This window comes from Delphinapterus leucas, chromosome 13, assembly GCF_059928025.1.
Source record: "Delphinapterus leucas isolate spDelLeu-1000000601 "Yukka" chromosome 13, BTC_Dleu_Yukka2, whole genome shotgun sequence".
Classification (NCBI taxonomy): domain Eukaryota; kingdom Metazoa; phylum Chordata; class Mammalia; order Artiodactyla; family Monodontidae; genus Delphinapterus; species Delphinapterus leucas.
In genome coordinates, this window is record NC_143141.1 from 42,701,757 (window position 1) to 42,722,887 (window position 21,131).

Consider the following 21,131-nt stretch of genomic DNA (forward strand, 5'->3'; position numbering starts at 1 on the left):
TCGGGACACATCTTGCTAACAGATGCACAAAATAAATCGAGATGCTCAAAGACACAGTTCAAAGCTATGGCAGCTTGATGCTGAGATGCTCTGTACAGCTCTTACAATAGAACACACTAACACCTCTCATTCTCTATTGTCTCTTCAGCACTCTTTGTCTTTGTGGGTTTTACATTTTCTTATTTCAGTGGGGTTTCACAGGGAAACAAAACAAACACGTTTCACCTCTCAAATTAAATCAAAAGTCACTTTGTGGAATATGTTTCCAAAATTATGAACTTTAAAAATCAATGATGAAGTTTTCAATTTCTTTGTTTTTTTCTGATTAGAAAAGTAATGCTTGCTCACTATGATAATCCAAATAATACAGAAATATCTAACAAAGAAAGTCCCTAATAGTCCTAACCCTAGACAAAGTCACAGGTTGGTTTCTATCAAATAAACTGTTTAGTGATTCTATGCTTATAAAACATATGATAGGAGAAAACAAAGATATTAAAATAGTAACAACAGTTAACTCTGGATAGTGGGATTAATGGATTTTCCCCTTCTTTTTGTTTATCTGTATTTTCTAATGTGCCCAAAGAAACATCTAATTTTTTTTGGAACGTTTTTTATTTAAAAAAACTTATAATGTTAAACTATAAATATCTTCCTTAAAATATGTGTAATTATATACAAAGTCTTCTTTTTGCAGTTTTTTGAAATGAAAATTTTCACTTAAAACAATATTCCAAGAATAAAATAGTAAAAGGCTCTCATATCTACAAATTAAGAGAAATTTAAAATTATAATTAATAGTAGCCAACGAGTCAGTATAACCTACCATAAAGTTTCCATCACTTAGTTTTGTAACTCAGTTTTGTAATTTGTTTTAAGATAAACAGGTACTTAAGCCTGAAGAGTTTCACAGATGAGCACACTCTCAATTCTTCCTTTAAACGTCCTTCACCAGATCGTCTGGAAATCTGGAAGCCTTACTCATCTGCCAGGTCTCCCATGGAGGTATTACTCTCTCGAAACATGTGATTCTTGTCCACTCTCTGGGGCTCCAAACGACTTTTACCAAAGCTACTCATTCATCACCATAAGTTAGATAATAGCCAAAGTGAACGGAATGAATTGTACAACGCCATTTACCGGCTGTTTTTAGTATTATAAAGACACAAATCAGTATTATAAAGACACAAATCAGGGAACCACTTTCCACGGGCAATTCACAAAGACTGCCTTAAAAGACCTCACGTCAACATTTCTACCCAAATGTCCTATTGATACCCTAAACCCAATGGCCATTTATCTTGAATGACAGTCGTTAAAAAATTGGTTATCAACCCCCACCCCAAACACAAGCTTAGTCAGGTCTATCTAGTTCCCAGTAACCAGGACGGTGACCCTCACGAGTTAACGCGAGGGTGTGAGCCTGCTCATCTGCCGGGCCCCTCACCTCCTAATAGTCTACTCTCTCGTATCAGCTTCGCTGTATCAGTGCGGTCTAGCGGGTGGGGGCGGGTTCGGGGCAGTGGGCCCCTCCACTCCCGCTTTCCCGCCCAGGTCTTCCCCGCCCTTCGCTACGCAGGCAGCGGCCCGCACCTGACCCGACCTTTTGGCCTGGGCCTCGCTTCTCCCTCCTCCTCTGCAGTTCCTCGCCTGCACTGGGCCCGGCCTCGGAGGAAAGCCTCGATTGACTCACGCACCCGCCTAGTTACGCGTGTGAGAAAGATTAACCGCCTACATTCTCGAGGCCAGGCCTCCATAACTTCCCTCGCTCCGCCCAGTTCCCCGACTGGAGCACCCACACTGGCACCGGGGAGACCGGCAGGGGCGCGAGGACGCCTCTCCGCACGCGCGCCGCGTCGCCCCGCCCGTCCATCAGCCTGAGGAACAGGGGGCCAGTCAGAGCGTGCCTCGCCTCCGCGCCCGGCGCTCCGTCGCGCACCGTCCACCTTTCTGGGCGGCATTAGCACACAATAGTCGGCTCGCGGCATTTAAGCTTGCCTTGTTCCTGCAAGTTGTCACCCGTAGAAACAGCCTTCCCCGGGGCGGCCTCGAAGCTCCTGCGGAGTGACGGGAAGAGGCTGGTGGAGGGGAGGGGGAGACAAGGAAGACTTTAATTTTAAAGAAAGACTTTCGCCCTCGCGACCTCCCCCGCACTCATCTTAGGATAGACACGCCCCTTGACTGAGCTAATGGTGTTGTGTTAAAGGAAAGAGATGGTTTTTCTTTTAAATGTAACAGTTTCTTCCTTGTGAGGTTACGCGGGGCCCGTGCGTACCCAGAATTCCCGAGGTCTCGCGTGGCGTGTTTCCGGTTACTGTGCTCCCTCGGCAGCGGCAGGGCGAGGCTCGGACGACTGGCATCCGCTTCTCTCAGCCCCCGTTCTGGCGGGCTCGTCACCCGTTGCCCGTTTCTCTCAGCAAATTAACAGTTTCCTAGTATTTTGTGATTGTAAGAAGAACACTGCTTTTTAAAAAAATGCCTACTCCCTGCAACTGTCCAGTAGTAAGTACATAAACCTATATGAAAGAAACTTAAACTCACCCACGATCTCGTCACCCAGAAATAACCGTATTAACATAGTGCTGTATAAACTTGGAGACTTTTCCAATATATACACGTAAAGCTTTTTTTAAAATAGGAAAATGTGAGCATGTTATATTCTCCAAATAATGTCTCATATCTTTCCAGATAAAGTAGGTTACGTAATCATTTTTAATGGCTATGTGTATGTAATGGCATTTAATGGCTATATGGTTATAATATGTACAACCAACCCCTAAATTGTTGGACTTTTAGGGTATTTACAGTTTTTTACTTGTGCAAGCAAAACTAGATGAGTGTTCTTATACATAAACTGTACATATCCCTGATAATTTCCGTACTATAAATTCATACAAATATAATTACTGGATCAAAGGGAATGCACATTTGTAAGATTCTAGATGTTGTTACCAGACTCTTCCCTTGAAAAGTATTGAATACTTTTCCACCAACATAGTGGCTAGTGAATGACAGCTGGGTCTTCCTCTCTTTGCCAGTCGAGTATTGTTAATCTTTGTGATCTTTGTCACCTTTAAAAAAAATCTTTTATCATCTTTATCGTCTTGTTTTAATTTGCATTTTGTTGACTAAGTGTAAAACTGAACATCTTCCGTATATTTATTGGGTCTGTTTCTGTGAATTGCCAGTTCATGATTTCTGCCTATTTGAAATAGTCACATTTTTTAAATTACAAGGGCTTTTTGTACGTTAGGAATATTATTAACCTTTGTCTAAAACATAATCACAAGTATTTTTCAATTTTAAATTTATCTTTAAATATAGCCTGTGGTGTTTATTTGCTGAAGGAAGTTTTTCTTTCCTTTGTTTTCTTTATATGGCTTCCACCCAATAAAACTTTTATTGGAAGAAAAAAAGGGACGTCTAGCAAAAAGAACATACGATGCCAGATGGACTAATACAATTAGCAAAGGATACAGTTCATCTCTAGGTTATTTGTATATTATCAGTTTCAATTAAAATGCAAAAATATATATATACTTTATAGATCTCAAGAAAACAATACTAAAACTCACTTAAGAAAAAGTACATGGTTATAACTTTCAAAGAAAGTTATTTTAAAAGGGGAGAGAGAAGCAGAGTAGAGAATGGACTATCCTGACATGATGCGTGGGCTAAATAGAAAGACAGTAGGAGTACAAGAAAAGTACATGATAAGGTTATATAAAATGTTTACCATAAAATTATATATGTTCAGTTTTGTATTATGTAAAAACTGTTTATATAGAATTAATCAGAATCAGAACCCATAAATAGGTGCAAATGAGTAGTAAGTTTAAGGTGATGGGGTTCTTGTGAAGTTTTTCATTTTTAGGTAGGTCTTTTCCTTTATTTACATTTACAGCTTTAATGTCATGCTTAGCAGTGTGTATTTTCTTCTAACGTTTTTAGGTATCTTCTTAAAAGTATTTCAATAGTTAATCCTTCTGAAATTTGTTTAGGAGGAGGAAAGGAAGAATCTAGCTTAATATTTTTTTCCCTAAACGACTTGATGGTGCCCTATACCATTTATTGAATGCTCAGTATTCCCTGTAGATTTGAAATTCTACCTTTATACAGTACTAAATTTTCATATGTACTTTATTTTCTGTTCCATTGATTTTTTGTTATTGGATAATAATATTATTGTTTTAGTGTACTTTTAAATTATTTTTAAATTTCTGGTAGGGTAAATCCCTGCTTAGTGGTCTTCCTTTTTGGAGTATTTCTTTAAGAAGTGTCTTTTTGTAGAGAATGGACTTGAGGACACGGGGAGGGGGAAGGGTAAGCTGGGACGAAGTGAGAGAGTGGCATGGACATGTATACACTACCAAATGTAAAATAGATAGCCAGTGGGAAGCAGCCACATAGCACAGGGAGAACAGCTTGGTGCTTTGTAACCACCTAGAGGGGTGGGATAGGGAGGGTGGGAGGGTGACGCAAGAGGGAGGAGATATGGGGATATATGTATACGTATAGCTGATTCACTTTGTTATACAGCAGAAACTAACACACCATTATAAAGCAAGATGTTAAAAAAAAAGACACTGGGGTTTGTGTTAGTCATTGTCCCTCTTATAAGCATAGAAAAAAGGGAATAATCAGAATCATTGACATAGGAAAAGTGGTGTTACTGGTGTTTTACCAAGAAAAAAAGAAGTGTCTTTCAAAAATATATTTGATATATATAAAAGAAAATTTTGTCATATATGTACATTAAAAAACATAATGTGAAACAAACCACCAATGTGATATCTAGAACATAACCAATAACTTGCATCAGTCTCTGTGCTCTTCACATTCTACCTATGCCATTCTCTCCATAGATATTTCTTCCATAGTAACTTTAAAATTATTTTATCAAATTAAGAGTTGTGATTTTGATTTGAATTGCATTAATTTTATAGACTAATTTAGGGGAAATGGGCATCTTTATAAAAGTAATAAAATACTTATGTGGTTTTTACTGAGTGCTTTATATGTGTTAATTCATTTAATCCATGCAACAACTCTATTATCATCACCCTCATTTTACAGATGAGGAAACTGAAGCGTAAAGAGATTGAATAACTTGTTGAAGGTCAAGCAGCTAATAAGTTGGCAAAGTCAAACTCAGGCAGTTTGGTCCCAGAGCCTGTGCTCTTAACCTCTGTATTGTATCTCCACAATGTGGAATCTGCTCATCTATAATGGACATGTCATTCAATTTGCCTGCACCTCTCACTCATGTTCCAGTCTGCATCCTTGTCCCATGTTAGTAAGCAGATAGCCACTTAACCCTCTCCCTTCCCCTGCCATAGCTGCTTGGACCAGGAGTAGGTGGATAACGGATTCAAACTGGTCCAATCAGATTCTCTCTCAAGAAATTTGCAATCAGTCTTAACCTGGGCTCTTGACCTAGAAAGTGATGACACAAGGGTAAGGCAGGGAGAGACGTTTGACCCACGTGCAGGTAGTACAGAGAAAGCAGGCCTGTAGAGAGCAGCAGATGCACAGAGAGCAGCAGTTAGGAAGCCCTGTGGTCCCCAAAGAGGGTAGTGGGGTAGTTGCCTGGCGTTCTGGGGCTTTCCAGGTCCTGGTTTGCCCTACTAAGGTCTTACTGTCCTTTCTGCTTCTGGGGACCTACACAAGTTACCTCTCTTCAAATAAACTTCTCTTTCAGTTTAAAGTCACCTGATTCCTCTTCCTTTTGAAACCAAATATGCAGTCTAGAAATATGTGGCCCTCTATTTACCCAAGTTTTCTTTTAATGTTCCCCAGTGGCATTTTCTTCATAGATCCTGTACAGTTCTTGTTCAGTTCATTCCTAAATATATCTTAGGTGTTTTTTGCTCTTTACAGTGATAATATTCTGTTACTGTTGTCCGCTTTACATTTTAATCTACAAAAATTCTACTTTCATCAGTTGAGTCTGCCAAATGTCAGTGGCTTGTAAGTGTGACATTAGCCTTTCAGATGTGTTTCAAAATGATATGTTTCCACTAGACATTTTTTTTAGTTCTATACTTTCAGTTGTTCTGGTGATGATTCATGTGAGGATGATGATGATTCATCTGATGGGAGTGAGCCACAGATCCCGAAGAAGTATAGAATTTCCTTAATTTAAAAAGAAAGTGTCATATATGAATAGAAGCAGTGAGTTTCCAACAGTATTTATCTAATGTTAAAACAGATAAAATGAAGAAAGCTTTTTTTGGGGGGCCACACCGTGCGGCTTGTGGGATTTTAGTTCCCTGACCAGGGATTGAACCTAGGCCCACAGCAGTGAGAGCACAGAGTCCTAACTACTGGACCGCCAGGGAATTCCCAAAAGCTATTTTCATTAAGACCCATTTTTCAGATACAAAATGAGAAAACAATAGGGGGCATTATTTAGATAAATATTTCAAATACAGTAGACAAAAATACAGGGATTAGAGAAATTGATATCTCAATACAGGCACATAATCCTTCATCCAAACCCTTTGGGCCAAATGTGTTTCAGAATTCAGAATTGTTGGGATTTTAGACAGGAATATAATGCATATACCATATTTTCTGTAACACCTCAGTGGGGTCTGGAGTAGCATCTTAGAATCAAACATATTAATATTCATGCCACAAAAATGCATTAGTATTAACACTAATTTGGATAAAGCCCTATAACATAAAATAACTACATATCTGTTTGGGTCAGATTTTGCTGCTAAATGAATTTGCCTTAAACTTGTGAAAAATTTTACGTTTCTAGAGCTTTTTTGGAATTTGGAATTTTAGATAATGGTTTATAGACCTGTGCAAGCAAGTTTGTTCTGATTTCAACATCTGGCCAGCTCTGGGGTTCAATTAAAGCGTTCTTTGAAGTCCTGGCTATGTTAGATAGTCTTGTGGTTTGGGGTGTTTAGTCTGAAGGGAAGAGAGTTCACTTTTAGAAGAACAAAATACAGATTTGAAGTAATTATTGAAAAAGTAATGGGTAAAGTATCTTAACTTGAATTCTTGACCTTTGTCATCAGTCATTATTTCAGTGTGAGGTGTTCTGGTTGAAAAGAATTGTAATAAACAATAACACTTCCTAGAAAATCTTAACATTAAAAATTGCCTTATTTTTCCTTAAGCCTATTGATGAAGGGATCCTTGGTGTGTTTTCATCTTTTATTTTTAGCCCATAGAAGCACTGCCTTCTAAATAACATATGACTGTAAAGATATTGTTTCAGTTGAGTCTTTTAAGGTATCAAAATTAAGGAACCTATTCAGTCATTATATACATTGAGTGCCTACTCTGTCAGACTGTGCTAAGTGCTGAGGATATAGTCTGGTGGGAGAGAGACACACATAAATAGGACATTATAATATCCTGTGATAAGTGATGGGATAGGGTAAGTACAGTGTGCCGTGGAACACCATGTTCTGGGGTGAGGGAAGGACTGAAGGTTAAGTAAGAAATTAGGCAAGTGAAATGGGAAGGGAAATAAAAAAATGTTCTAACACAATGATTTTCCAAGTATGGTTCATGGACCAGCAGCATCAGCATCACCTGGGAATTTGTCAGAAATGCAGATTCTCAGGACTTATCCCAGACCTACTGAATTTAAAACTCTGAGAGTGGAGCCTAGCAATCTGTTTGTTTTTTTTTTTAAGGGTTATTTTATTTTGTTTTGTTTCGTTTTTGGCTGTGCCAAGCGGCCTGTGGGATCTTAGTTCCCTGACCAGGGATAGAACCCGTGCCCCCCCTGCAGTGGGGAGCACAGAGTCTTAACCACTAGACCACCAGGGAAGTCCCTAGCAATCTGTTTTAATAAGCCTGATCAGCCGGGTGATTCTGATGCACACTAAAGTTTGAGAACCACAGTTCTAAACAGCAAAAGTGGAAAAAACAACAACAGCACATCAGAGCACATAGGCAATCTGCTATAAATGGCAAGATGTTTAGCGTAACTGAATGGCGTTATTCACTATTTAGTGTATCTGGATGGGAGTGGTGTGGCAGGGTGGAGGAGCCATGGAAATGAAAGATGAGGTTGGAAAGGTAAGCATGCTTCATTTAGGATCTTATAGGTCATGTTAAAGAGTTTGGACTTTATTTATTCAACAGATGTTTATGCCTACATCATAAGTACAGTATACAAAATAGATTCCCTGCTCTCGGGGAACTTATCCTAATAAGCAAATAAATATGTATGTATATATGTCAGGTGATAAAAAATGCCATTACAAAACAACTTGGATGCATCTCCAGGGAATTATGCTAAGTGGAAAAGGCCAATCCCAAAAGGTTAATACTGTTTGACTACATTTATATAACATTCTTGAAATAACAAAACTATAGAAATGGAGAACAGATTAGTGGTTGTCAGGGGTTAAGGAGGGAGTAGAGGCTAGAGGGTGGTTGGTGTGGCTGTAAAAGGGCACCATGAATCCCTGAGGTGATAGAACTGTGGAAATGTTCTGTATCTTGGCTGTATCAGTGTCAGTATCCTAGTTGCACTATTGCACTGTAGTTTTTGTAAAATATGACCATTAGGGGAAACTGAGTAAAGCGTACACAAGATCTTTCTGTATTATTTCTTGCAAGTGCATATGAATCTACAATTATTTCAAAATAAAAAAGTGTTAAGAATAATAAATCAGGATAGGGTATCGAGAGAGATGAGGGGACTTATTTTATACAGGATAGTTAGGAAAGGCCTAGGTGACAAAGAAGGTAGAGCATTACATAGGAATATTTGTAGATCATTAGAAGTACAAAGGCCCTGAGATGGAGTGTGCTTGGTGTCTGTGAGGAGCAGCAAGGACACTATTGTGGATACTGTGGGTTGAGCAAGAGGGAGAGCAGTAGGAAATGAGATCAGAGAGTTGGTAGAGGTGTTGGTGGTGGTGGAAACATCATAGGGGGCTTATAGGTCACAATTAAAGACTTTTCATTTTGAGTAAAATGGGAAGCCATAGGAAAGTTTTAAGCAGAAAAAGTAACAATCTAACTTACATTTTAAATGCATTGCTTCACAAGATAAAAAACTGACCAAGTGAAGGGGACATGAGATGATAGAGGTTTGGACTAAGTTGGCAGAGCAGAAGGTAATGAGAAGTAGTGTGACTGGTAGTGTGAATAAGTTTACAGCTGACTAGATGTTCTAATGGACTGGATGTGGGGTGTGAGAGAAGGAGAGGAGTCAAGAATGATTCCAGGGTTTGGGCCTGAGCAAGTGGAAGAATGGTGCTACTACTTTCATGAAATGGAGAAGATGAAGGAAGAGCGATAGGGTAGAAGATTAACAGTTTAGTTTGGGGCTTGTTGAGATGCCTGTAGACATCCAAATGGAGATGTCAAATAGCCTGTTGGATATGTATACCTGTCTGCAGTTTGTGTAAGAGTTGGGCTAGTTGTATGAATTTGTGAGGCAATAGCATGTAAATAACATTTAAAGTCATGGACTGGATGAGAACTCCAATGAGTGAGTGTATGTAGATAATGAAGAGGTCTATACAAGGAGTCCTAGACACTCCAATTTTTAGAGGTTAGGAAGGTAAAGGAGAACTCAACAAAGAATGCAGAATGCAGAGAAAGAATGGCCATTGAGGGAGGAGGAGAACCAAGGAGGGAGGTGTCTTGGAGATCTAGTGAAAAAACTGTTTCAGGAAGAAGAAACCAACCAATAAGTCATATGCTACTGATAGGTGGAATGAGATAAGAGCTGAGATTTGTCCTTGAGATTTAACTGCATGGAGGTCATTGGTGATTCTGATAAGCGCAGTTTTGATGACACAGTGGGAGGAAGACCTGATTGAAGTAGGCTCAAGAGAGAAAGGAGAGTCAGTGGAAATTAAGTAGACAATTCTTTGGAAGAGCTTTGATCAGGGAAGAGGAAGTGCAAAGAGAAGAGTCAGTAGCTCTTGCCTAAGAACAATGGGTAGTCCATGAAGAACTCTTGGTGTCTACCCTTTCAAGGACAGTTTAAAATACTTGACACGACTGCTTTGTTAATGTGTCTTCATTAGCTATTACATGCCAGAAAGAATGATTATGTTAGCTAACATTTAAATTTTGTGTCCTGTGGAACAATGTCATTGAAAGTGAATAAATAACTCAACTATTTAAAGAATATTTGATATCAGATTTTGATTGTCTGTTTTAAGTAATAAGAGATTTGTTCTATGCCTTTGTGTGTATATACGTGTGTGTGTGCATGTGTGTATGTATATATACAGTTGACCTTTGAACAACTTGGGATTGAATTGTGAGGGCCATTTATACACATATTTTTTCAATAAATATATTGGAAAAAGTTTTTGAGATTTGTGACAATCTGAAATAACTCGCAAACTGAGTAGCCTAGAAATACCAAAAAATAAAAAAAAGAAGTTAGGTATGTCATGAATGCATAAAATATATGCAGATACTAGTCTACTTTATCATTTACTACCATAAAATATACACAGATCTATTATAAAAAGTTAAAATTTATCAAAACACACTTACAGACCATACATGGCACCACTCCCAATCAAGAAAAAGGTAAACAAACATAAAGATTTAAATCATATTTAGATTTAAATCATATTTAAATTTAAATCATATTTAAATCAGTATTAAATCATAACTGCATAAAATTAACTGTAGCACATAGTATACTACTGTAATAATTTCGTAGCCACCTCCTGCTGCTATAATGATAAACTCAAGTGTTGCATGTTATGAGTACAGTGCTGTGTGACGCTAATCATCTCCATGTGAGCACTTGTCTCCCTAGTAAATTGCATATTGCAGTAAAAAGTGATCTCTCATGGCTTTCAAGTATTTTTCATCGTGTTTAGTCAATGCCATAAACTTTGAATAACACCAGGGACCCATTTGAAGTGCTGCTAGTGATCCTGGAAATTCTCCCAAGAAGCAAAGTTATGACATTACAAGAAAAAACTGAATTGCTTGATACGCAGCATAGATTGAGGTCTGCAACTGTGGTTACCCACCATTTCAAGATAAGTAAATCCAGAGTAAAGACTGTTGTTAAAAACGAAAAGGAAAATCATAAAAACTTGTAGCTGGTGCAAAACTTTGCACTTTTGGCGAAATACCTTCTTATCTCATATTGAAAATGCAGCTTTTATGTGGGTGCAGGATTGCTATAAGAAAGGGATACCTATAGACTCTAATATGATTTGAGAGAAAAACGAAGCCATATGACAAAGCAAAAGGAAGGTAAAGGATCTAAAGCTGGAGAAGTTAATGCCAGCAAAGGATGGTCTGATAATTTTAAAAAGAAGTTTGGCTTTAAAATGTCAAGATAACAGGAGAAGAAGCTTCTGCTCACCAAGAGGCAGCAGAAAAGTTCCCAGATCCCATTAAGAGAATCATTGAGGAGAAAGGATATCTGTCTGAACAGGTTTTTAATGCAGACAAAAGTGCCCTATTCTGGGAGGAAAAATGCCACAAAGGACATTTATTAGTAAGGAAGAGAAGCAAGCATTTAAGGCAGGGATAGGCTAACTCTAGTGTTTTGTGCAAATACAGTCAGGTTTATGATCAGGACTGCCCTTATCTATAAGGCTGCTAACTCCTGAGCTTTGAAGGGAAAAGATAAACACCAGATGCCAGTCTGTTGGTTTTACAACTAGAAGGCCTAGACAACCAGAACCAGTTTTCTGGATTGGTTCTGTCGATGCTTTGTCCCTAAAGTCAGGAAGTACCTTGCCGGTAAGTGATTGCCTTTTAAATTTCTTTTAATATTGGACAATGTCTTTGGCCACTTCGAATCCCATGAGTTCAACACCAAATGTGTCGAAGTGACCACTTGCCCCCAAACGCAACGTCTCTAATTCAGCCTCTAGATCAGGGGTCATAAGGACCTTTAAACCTCATTGCACATGGTACTTTATGGAAAGGATTGTCAATGCTATGGAAGAGAACCCCAAGAGAGAGAACATCATGAAAGTCTGGAAGGATTACACCATTGAATATGCCATCACGGTTATAGAAAAACCCATGAAAGCCATCAAGCCTGAAGCGATGAATTCCTGCTGGAGAAAACTGTGTCCAGATGTTGTGCATGACTTCACAGAATTTACAACAGAGCCAGTCAAGGAGATCATGAAAGAGATTATGGATATACAGCAAAAAAGGTGGGGATGGAGGGTGAAGAGTTTCAAGATACGGATCTTGGAGAAACCTAAGAGCTAACAGACACCACACCAGAGGAATTAACAGAAGATGACTTGGTGGAGGAGAGTGCTTCCGAACCAGGGCCAGGAAATGAGGAAGAAGACGTAGAAGAAGCAGTGGCAGAAACAATTGACAGTAGACAATCTGGCAGAAGGGTTCTGATTATTCAGGACTACTTTTGACTTCTTTTATAACCTAGGCCCTTCTGTGATATGGGCACTGAAACTAAAGCAAATGGTGTTTGCTACCATATAAAAACAATTTTAGAGAAATGAAAAAGCAAAAAAGTCATTCAGAAATTACAATGTATTTTCTTCAAATTACACCAAGCGTGCCTGCCTCTCTTGCCTCCCCTTCCATCTCCTCCACCTCGGCCACCCAAGACAGCAAGACCAACCCCTCCTCTTCCTCCTCAGTGTGGAGACATAAGGATTAACTGAAATAATGTACATGAGGGGTTTATTACAGAGCAATAACAAAAAGTACATCTGATTTGATTTTTTTTAAAGCAAAACTATTAATTCTTTTGCAACTAACTAGTTCACATCTAATGCTTCCATATATTTACATATATATATTCCCCAAAACCCTTTAATGTAGATTTACATGAAAATATTCCTTGGTTCCAGAAAGAAATATAGAAGTGAAATCAGCTTTAGTAATTGTTTCCCAATTTAGAACATTATGTGGGCTGGAATTCTGCTTTTAATGGACTAATCTCTTAAAATGTACAGATGTAAAACCTAGAGATGGAGGAGGGGACAATCCTATAAGACAGGAGATTTGGACATTTCTGCTGTGTGGTCTGAATAGTATATAACCAGTTTTCAGAGAAAATAGTTATATGTAACATTTACCAAGAATTTACTGTCAAACTACCAGGCTCTGTGCAGAGAGGTAACCTGACCAAAGCTCTGTCGTTTGTAAGTGAGAGAGGTGGGATTTGAACCCAGGCAGTCTGCCTCGGGAGCCCAGGAACTTCACCACCACCCTCACAGATAAAGAGAAAGAAATTGAGACAACAAATTGCAAGAATACCGCTTAAATTTGCCTAAGCAGGAAGCAAAAATGGAAGTTATTATAAAGACACAACAAACCTGGTTACCTCCCAGAATCCAAGGGCAAGGTCTCTGGAAGGACTGTGAACTGGTGATTCATCAGGAAGCAGGCAAGATGTCTCATTACCAAATGGCAGACTTTATATGGAGTCTGCAGTATAAGTTTGGGGCTTCTACAAATAAAATATTTTATCTTCAATTATGCTCTTTTCCATAAGTGTACAATAGCACACAATATGGATGAATAACATACAAAATCACAAACTTTCTTCAAGTATAAGAGAAGCAGCACCAGCCTAGGAGTCTGAAGATTTGGTTTTTGTTCACACATAAAGTTGACGGAAGCTTTTGGGAGTGATGGATATGCTTGATAATGTTTAATATCTTGGTGGTGGTGTTGGTTTCACAGATGTATACATATGTCAAAAGTTAACGTGCAGTTTATTGTAAATCATTTATACCTCAGTAAAGCTGTTTAATCTTTTATTTTAATTGAAGTATAGTTGATTTACAATGTTGTGTTAGTTTCTGGTGTACAGCAAAGTGATTCGGTTATACATATATATACATATTCTTTTCCATTATGGTTTATTACAGGATATTGAATATAGTTCCCTGTGCTATACAGTAGGACCTTGTTATTTACCTAATTTATATATAGTAGTTTGTATCTGCTAATTCCAAACTCCTAATTTATCCCTCCCCCACTGCCTTTCCCCTTTGCTAACCATAAGTTTATTTTCTATGTCTGAGAGTCTGTTTCTGTTTTGTAAAGAAGTTCATTTGTGTCATATTTTAGATTCCACATATAAGTGATATCATATGGTATTTGTCTTTCTCTTTCTGACTTACTTCACTTAGTATGATAATCTTTGGTCCATCTATGTTGCTGTAAATGGCATTATTTCATTCTTTTTTATGGCTGAGCAGTATTCCATTATGTATATATAACACATCTTTATCCATTCATCTATCAATGGGCATTTAGATTGCTTCCATGTCTTGGCTATTGTAAATAGTGCTGCTATGAACATTGGGGTGTACGTACCTTTTTGAATTAGAGTTTTCTCCATATGTATGCCCAGGAGTGGGATTGCTGGATCATATGGCACTGATTTTTAGTTTTTTTAAGGAACTTTCATACTGTTTTCCATAGTAGCTGCACCAATTTACATTCCCACCAACAGTGTAGGAGGGTTCCCTTTTCTCCACACCTTCTCCAGCATTTGCTATTTGTAGACTTTTTAATGGTGGCCATTCTGACCAGTGTGAGATGGTATCTCATTGTAGTTTTGATTGGCATTTTTCTAATAATTAGCAACGTTGAGTATCTTTTCATGTGCCTATTGGTCATCTGTATGTTTTCTTTTTTTTTTGTATGTCTTCTTTGAAGAAAAGTCTATTTAGGTCTTCTTGTTGTTATTGAGTTTTATGAGCTGTTTGTGTATTTTGGAAATTAAGCCCTTGTCAATCGCATCTTTTGCAAATATTTTCTCCCATTCTGTAGGTTGTCTTTTTGTTTGTTTTTTGTTTGTTTCCTTTGCTGTGTGAAAGCTTATAAGTTTGATTTGGTCCTGTTTGCTTATTTTTGCTTTTATTTCTATTGCCTTGGGGGACTGACCTAACAAAACATTGGTGCGATTTATGTCAGAGAATGTATTGCCTATGTTCTCTTCTAGGAGTTTTATGGTGTCATGTCTTGTATTTAAGCCTTTAAGTCATTTTGAATTTATTTTTGTGTGTGGTGTGAGGGTGTGAGGGCAGCCACATGTAAATCAACTTTATTGATTTACATGTGGCTACCCAGCTTTCTCTGCTGAAGAGACTGTCTTTTCTCCATTGTATAGCCTTGCCTCCTTTGTCAAAGATTAATTGACCATAGGTGTGTGGTTTATTTCTGGGCTCTCTGTTCTATTCCATTATCCGTATTTCTGTTTTTGTGCCAATACCACACTATTTTGATTACTGTAGCTTTGTAGTATTGTTTGAAGTCTGGGAGGGTTATGCCTCCTGCTTTGTTCTTTTTCCTCAAGATTGCTTTGGCAATTCTGTGTCTTTCAAGGCTCCATATAAATTTTTGAGTTATTTGTTCTAATTCTGTGGAGAATGTCATGGGTAATTTGATAGGGATCACATTAAATCTGTGGATTGCTTTGGGTAGTATGGCCATTTTAACAATATTAATTTTTCCAATCCAAAAGCATGGGATATCTTTCCATTTATTTGCATCATCTTCAATTTCCTTTATCAATGTTTTATAGTTCTTTCATCTCCTTGGTCAGGTTTGTTCCTAAGTTTGTTTTTTTTTTATGTGATTTTAAAAGGGATTGTTTTTTTCTTTCCCTTTCTGATATTTCATTGCTAGTGTAAAGAAATGCAACAGATTTATGTATGTTAATCTTGAATCCTGCTACCTCGCTGAATTTGTTTATCAGTTCTAGTAGCTTTTGTGTGGAGTCTTTAAGGTTTTCTATACATAGTATCATGTCATCTGCATATAATGACAGTTTACCTCTTCTCTTCCAATTTGGATACGTTTTATTTCTTCTTGTCTGATTGCTATGGCTAGGACTTCCAATACTATGTTGAATAAAAGTGGTGAGAGTGGGCATCCTTTCTTTCTTCCATATTTTAGCGGAAGGCTTTTCAGCTTTTCACCGTTCAGTATTATGTTGTCATATATAGCTTAAAAAGCTGTTTAAAATGTTTATGGAGTGACCAGAATGTCATCTGTTAAGAACTAAAGCTAAAAGAAGATGCAAATTATGTTTAGTGCAGACTCAACATAGAAAATGAGTAGTAAATCTCTAACAAAGTGCCCAGCTCATAATAAATGCCCATCACAATAGTTTTTGAATGTATAAATGAATGAATAAATTTGAATGTATTGCCATATGTCCCATATAGGTCCTTTAAAATGACTTGTATATCAACCAATAATTTTTTTTTCATCTCACCTGATTCTATCTCATTTAAACTTAGAAGTCCTGGCCAAGGATCCAGCAAGTGAAATAATTTCCTTTAATAAAGCCTTAAGTTTATTTTCTATGTATTTCCTTGAAGAACCTCTGGCACATACATTAATAGCAGATCTTATAAGCTCTGCAAAGTGGCATTGTTATGGAATACTTAGATTAGTGGATTCTCTTTAATCTAAATAATATTGAAAACATTTACATAACTATAAACTTTAGTATTAGAAAGAAACCCACGTTGATTGAACACATACTACTTCCCTAAATTATTATCTCCATTAATCCTCACAATATTAGTTGAAAGAGGTATTACCCTCTTTACTGCTGCAGGAACTGAGGGTCTGGGAAGTTAAGTAAATTGCTCCAGGATAAATAGTAGGTAGTAGAGTGAAGATTCAAATCCAAGTCTTTGGATTCCATGAAGAGGGTTCTGTCTCCTTGTGCTTGCCAAATCCCAGGCATTAGAAGTAAAAGGAAATACAAAGATCAGTAAGGCACAGTCCCTGCCCTCTAGAAGCTTAGAAGCCAACTGGTCAGTTAGAAACGTAAGCAGATAGTTGAAATAAGTTCTAACTTCTTTGTGTACTGGAGAGTTATCCAGTCTCCTGGAGTAACTGCAGCTTAAGGTGGACATCACATCCTAGGTCTCTTTATCAGTTTAGCATTATTTTATTTTATAGTATTTATAAGTTTTAGTTTCTTTATGAAGATTAACTCATATAATTCTCATTTAACAATGCTATGAGAGGGCTTCCCTGGTGGCACAGTGGTTGAGAGTCCGCCTGCCGATGCAGGGGACATGGGTTCGTGCCCTGGTCCAGGAAGATCCCACATGCCGCGGAGCGGCTGGGCCCGTGAACCATGGCCGCTGAGCCTGCGCGTCCGGAGCCTGTTGCTCCGCAACGGGAGAGGTCACAACAGTGAGAGGCCCGCGTACCGCAAAAAAAACCCAAAAAACCCAAAAAACCCACAATGCTATGAGGTAGTCACTATTATTTCCCCATTTTACAGATGAGAAAATAAGGTACAGGTAAGTTAAATAACTTATCCAAAGTCACACAGCTAGTAAGTGGCAATGCTAGAATTCAAATCCAAGCAGTCTGGCTCAAGAGTCTATATTTCAGCCACTAGATTATGTTGCCTCTAAACCTTTCTAGACTCAGAAAAATTAACATTAGCATCCACCAAAGTGATCTGATTCTAGGACATTGACCCATTAGGTGCCATCTTATTGCTTAACAATGAACAATATAACTGTCAAGTAGACTGGATACACTTGTTTGTTTATTACGCTCTTTCTAGGCAATTCTACCTAAGAAGGCAATTTATAATCAAAGGCTTGTTGGTGTGCTTGGAATTAGATCAAGGGGAATTACTGGCTGATCTTAAGGATCTTCTGATTCCATTTTCACTATAAGGTTATATCTGTGGCAACCATCTCCCTGGACAATACTGAAGGCATACTGCTTTTGAGACTCTTTCTAAACTTAGGATGATGACCAATCCTCCTCAAAGTTTGAAATACTCTTTAGACATTTGTGTTAGTCAAAATCCCTCTATTTTTAAGTGTGGAGAGTCCCAACTCAAATAAACTTTAGCACAAATGGGAATTTTTTGACTCATGTCCCTGGAAAATGAAGAGGTGGATGTGGCTTCTCATATTTTCTCTCAAATGAAATCATCCTCCAGATTTCTTTTTCTATCTGTGTCCCTCACCCTCCACAACTCTTGGCTTTGCTTACCTCTGTGTGTTGACCTCATTCATTCCTACAGAAAGATACTTATTGGGCCATGCTGGGTCACCTATTCTGTTTTCGATCAATCAATATAGTCAAGAGAATGAGATACTCTTGTTTGGTTGGGTTTGGTTCACTTGTCCATCTGTGTGGCCTTGGGATTTGAGTTTACTTGATAATCTCACCAGGGGAACAAGTTGGAGGGAAGGAGGATACATTCCCCAAAGGAAGTAGGGATGATGTACAGACAAAAACAATAGGATCAGTAAACCATATGGTAGCCTAAGATAAGAGAAAAAAATAATTAAAACTAATTCTATCCTTGTTTAAAATCTTGATGGGTTCATCATGGATTTTTTGCCTTAATTTTGATTTTTAAAATATTGCATTAAGTATTATTTATCTTGATTTTTTCAGTTTTTTGGCATCCCTTAAATTTTACATTAAGGGCAGATGTCTCACTCGCCAGGCTTCCTCACCCTAGACCTGGTCCTACCACGAAGAGTCAACTTACTTCACAGATTAACATGGTGTCTGACTCAAAGTAAGTGCTCAATAAATGTTTGCAAAATGAATAGATTTATGAATAAATTGAAAAGTTTAGTCACTGAGATGTATGATAAAGCTACTGTCAATTCTATCATTTTTTAATATACAAAAGTACACATTTTATAAACTTATGTTAAGCAAACATAAGAGACTGAATGATAATCAGAATGCCGTTTTAAAAGTTTGCAGTTAGAAATGTGAGACAGTAAACTTCTTGGAGGGAAGGGTAGAAGAGTAGAAAGATTACTAATGTTTGTTGCGACCTTATACTGTGGATGTACTATCCACTATGTGAGGCATTTTGGATGTGTCATTACATTTAATACAAGTCTATGAGGTTGATATTTTTGTGTTGTTTAAATAAGGAAACTAAAGCTCAGACAGACTTGCTCTATAACTGAGAAGTGACAGAGAAAGGATTTTTAAAAATAAATTTATTTATTTTATTTTTATTATTTATTTTTGGCTGCATTGGGTCTTCGTTGCTGCACGCGGGCTTTCTCTAGTTGCAGCGAGCGAGGGCTACTCTTCATTGCGGTGCGTGGGTTTCTCATTGCGGTGGCTTCTCTTGTTGCGGTGCATGGGCTTCAGTAATTGCAGCACGCAGGCTCAGTAGTTGTGGCGCACAGGCTTAGTTGCTCCACGGCGTGTGGAATCTTCCCAGGTCCCCTGCATTGGCAGGTGGATTCTTAACCACTGCGCCACCAGGGAAGCCCAGCAAAAGGATTTTAATCAAGGTCTTTTTGTCTAAAACACCCTTATTCTGGCTGCTGTGTTTGTTGGAGGCAAGGTAAGCTAGAGGGGAAGAAAAAGACAGAGAAAAATATAGTGGTATCTGTCCACAGTGTCAAGCTCATGTCTTATACATAAGCACTCAGATATAATTATGAAACAAATGTGTAATAAATAAAATAACTCGCAATTGGTCTAGATAAATTAGTTATCTTGGCTAACTAAGGCATTATTCCCTTCTGAATTCTACTTTTTTTTCATTTAAACACAGAAAAGAAATAACTTGCCTCTTCTCCACACTCCCCAAATCTAAAAGTAATTCACAATTATGGATAGTGGTCTGAGAACATTCATCGACACCCACCTCTAACCTAAAATACAGAAAGAGGCATGTGTATCTGTGTGTATAACACACAAAATATGTACATGCATTCATTCTTTCATGCATTCAAAATATACAGTATTTATTGGATACTTACTATTTCCGTGGGACTGTTTTACATTTCTACATGCTACACACACACACCTGTGTGTGTGTGTGCATATCAACTTATAATAGCCTGGAAAAATGAGAAAGAACTTTATCAGAAACATTGAGAAGTTCCTAAGAGATCTAAGACAGAATCAGATATATCTAGGAACAAAAATAAATAAAACCACAGGGACTTCCTTGGTGGTCCAGTGGCTAAGACTCTGCACTCCCAATGCCAGGGGCCCGGGTTCAAACCCTGGTCAGGGAACTAGATCGCACATGCTCTGACTAAGAGTTCACATGCTGCAGCTAAAAGATCCTGCATGCCGCAATGAAGGTCCCGCATGCTACAGTGAAGGTCCCGCGTGCTGCAACTAAGACCCAGCGCAGCCAAATAAATACTAAAAAAAAACCCCAAAAAAACACAGTCCAAAAACTTCAGGAGAAGACGGTTATACAGATAGGACTTTGGTATCATACCAACTCCAGACTCAATGGTATCATACCAACTCCAGACTCAGCAAAACAAGCGAGATGGACAAGCCCTGGACATTCATAAAAGTTATTAACTGAGGGGACGTAAAAGAAGTAACTAGGCTGGTTGACCACCAACTGTCTCCCACTCCTCCACTAAACAGCAAGTGGTAGCAATGCTTATTCATTGGTTACAGAAGAATTGTGGACACTGAGGCCAGAGAGAGGGCCATGCTGCCTCAGCTAGCTCCTGACCACCGAGAGCTCCTGACCTCAGAAGAGAAGTCATTAAGACACTCTTCCTAGTAGCATATCCCTTCCCTTTAGTTAAGAAAAGGCAAGCTAGTATAACATATATTGAATCTATTGAGCAGGAAACTAAGGATTAACAGATACAAAGATAAACAGATATAAGAATCATCAAAATTTTGTAAAAAACCAACCCCATATAAGAAAAGCACTGAACTCAACAAACAGAAGGACTAAACACTCAAGGAAAGCGGGTTTATAGATGATCTGTTAATAGAAGAGAGATAGTTGAAGAATAAATTAATGAGTGGAAGATAGAGGCTGAGGAACTTTTCCTTATTCATTTCAAAAGACAAAGAAAAGTTAATAGATCTAGAAGTTTCAATATTTATGTAATAGAGGCGCTAGGAAGAGAGAAAGAGAGAATGCAGAGGAAAAAATAATGATAAAAGTGTATTTCTCAGAGTTTAAGAAAGATGCAAGTCTTTAAATTGAAAATGTTAACCAAGATGAATGAAACAGAACCAACACTTAGACTCGTCATGGTGAAATTTTAGAACACTAGGGATAAAGTCCTAAAGGCTTACAAAGGAATAAACAGGTTAAGCTCAAAGCAATGAGAATCCGTGTGGCATCAGATTCCTCACTGGCAACACTGCTGGAAGACAACATAACAATATCTTCTAAGATCTGAGGAAAAACGATA

At 38.0% G+C, this 21,131-nt stretch overlaps 1 long non-coding RNA gene across 1 annotated transcript in view; it reads left to right on the forward strand.

Moving 5' to 3' along the window:
* Positions 1-2,007: 2,007 nt before the first annotated feature.
* The window catches only part of LOC149747742 (uncharacterized), a 104,712-nt gene continuing 85,588 nt past the window's right edge, over positions 2,008-21,131 (forward strand). Inside the window, exons 1-2 of the long non-coding RNA XR_016395435.1 lie at positions 2,008-2,502; positions 18,367-18,493. This is a non-coding gene — a long non-coding RNA (uncharacterized LOC149747742). The remainder of the gene's footprint in view (positions 2,503-18,366; positions 18,494-21,131) is intronic.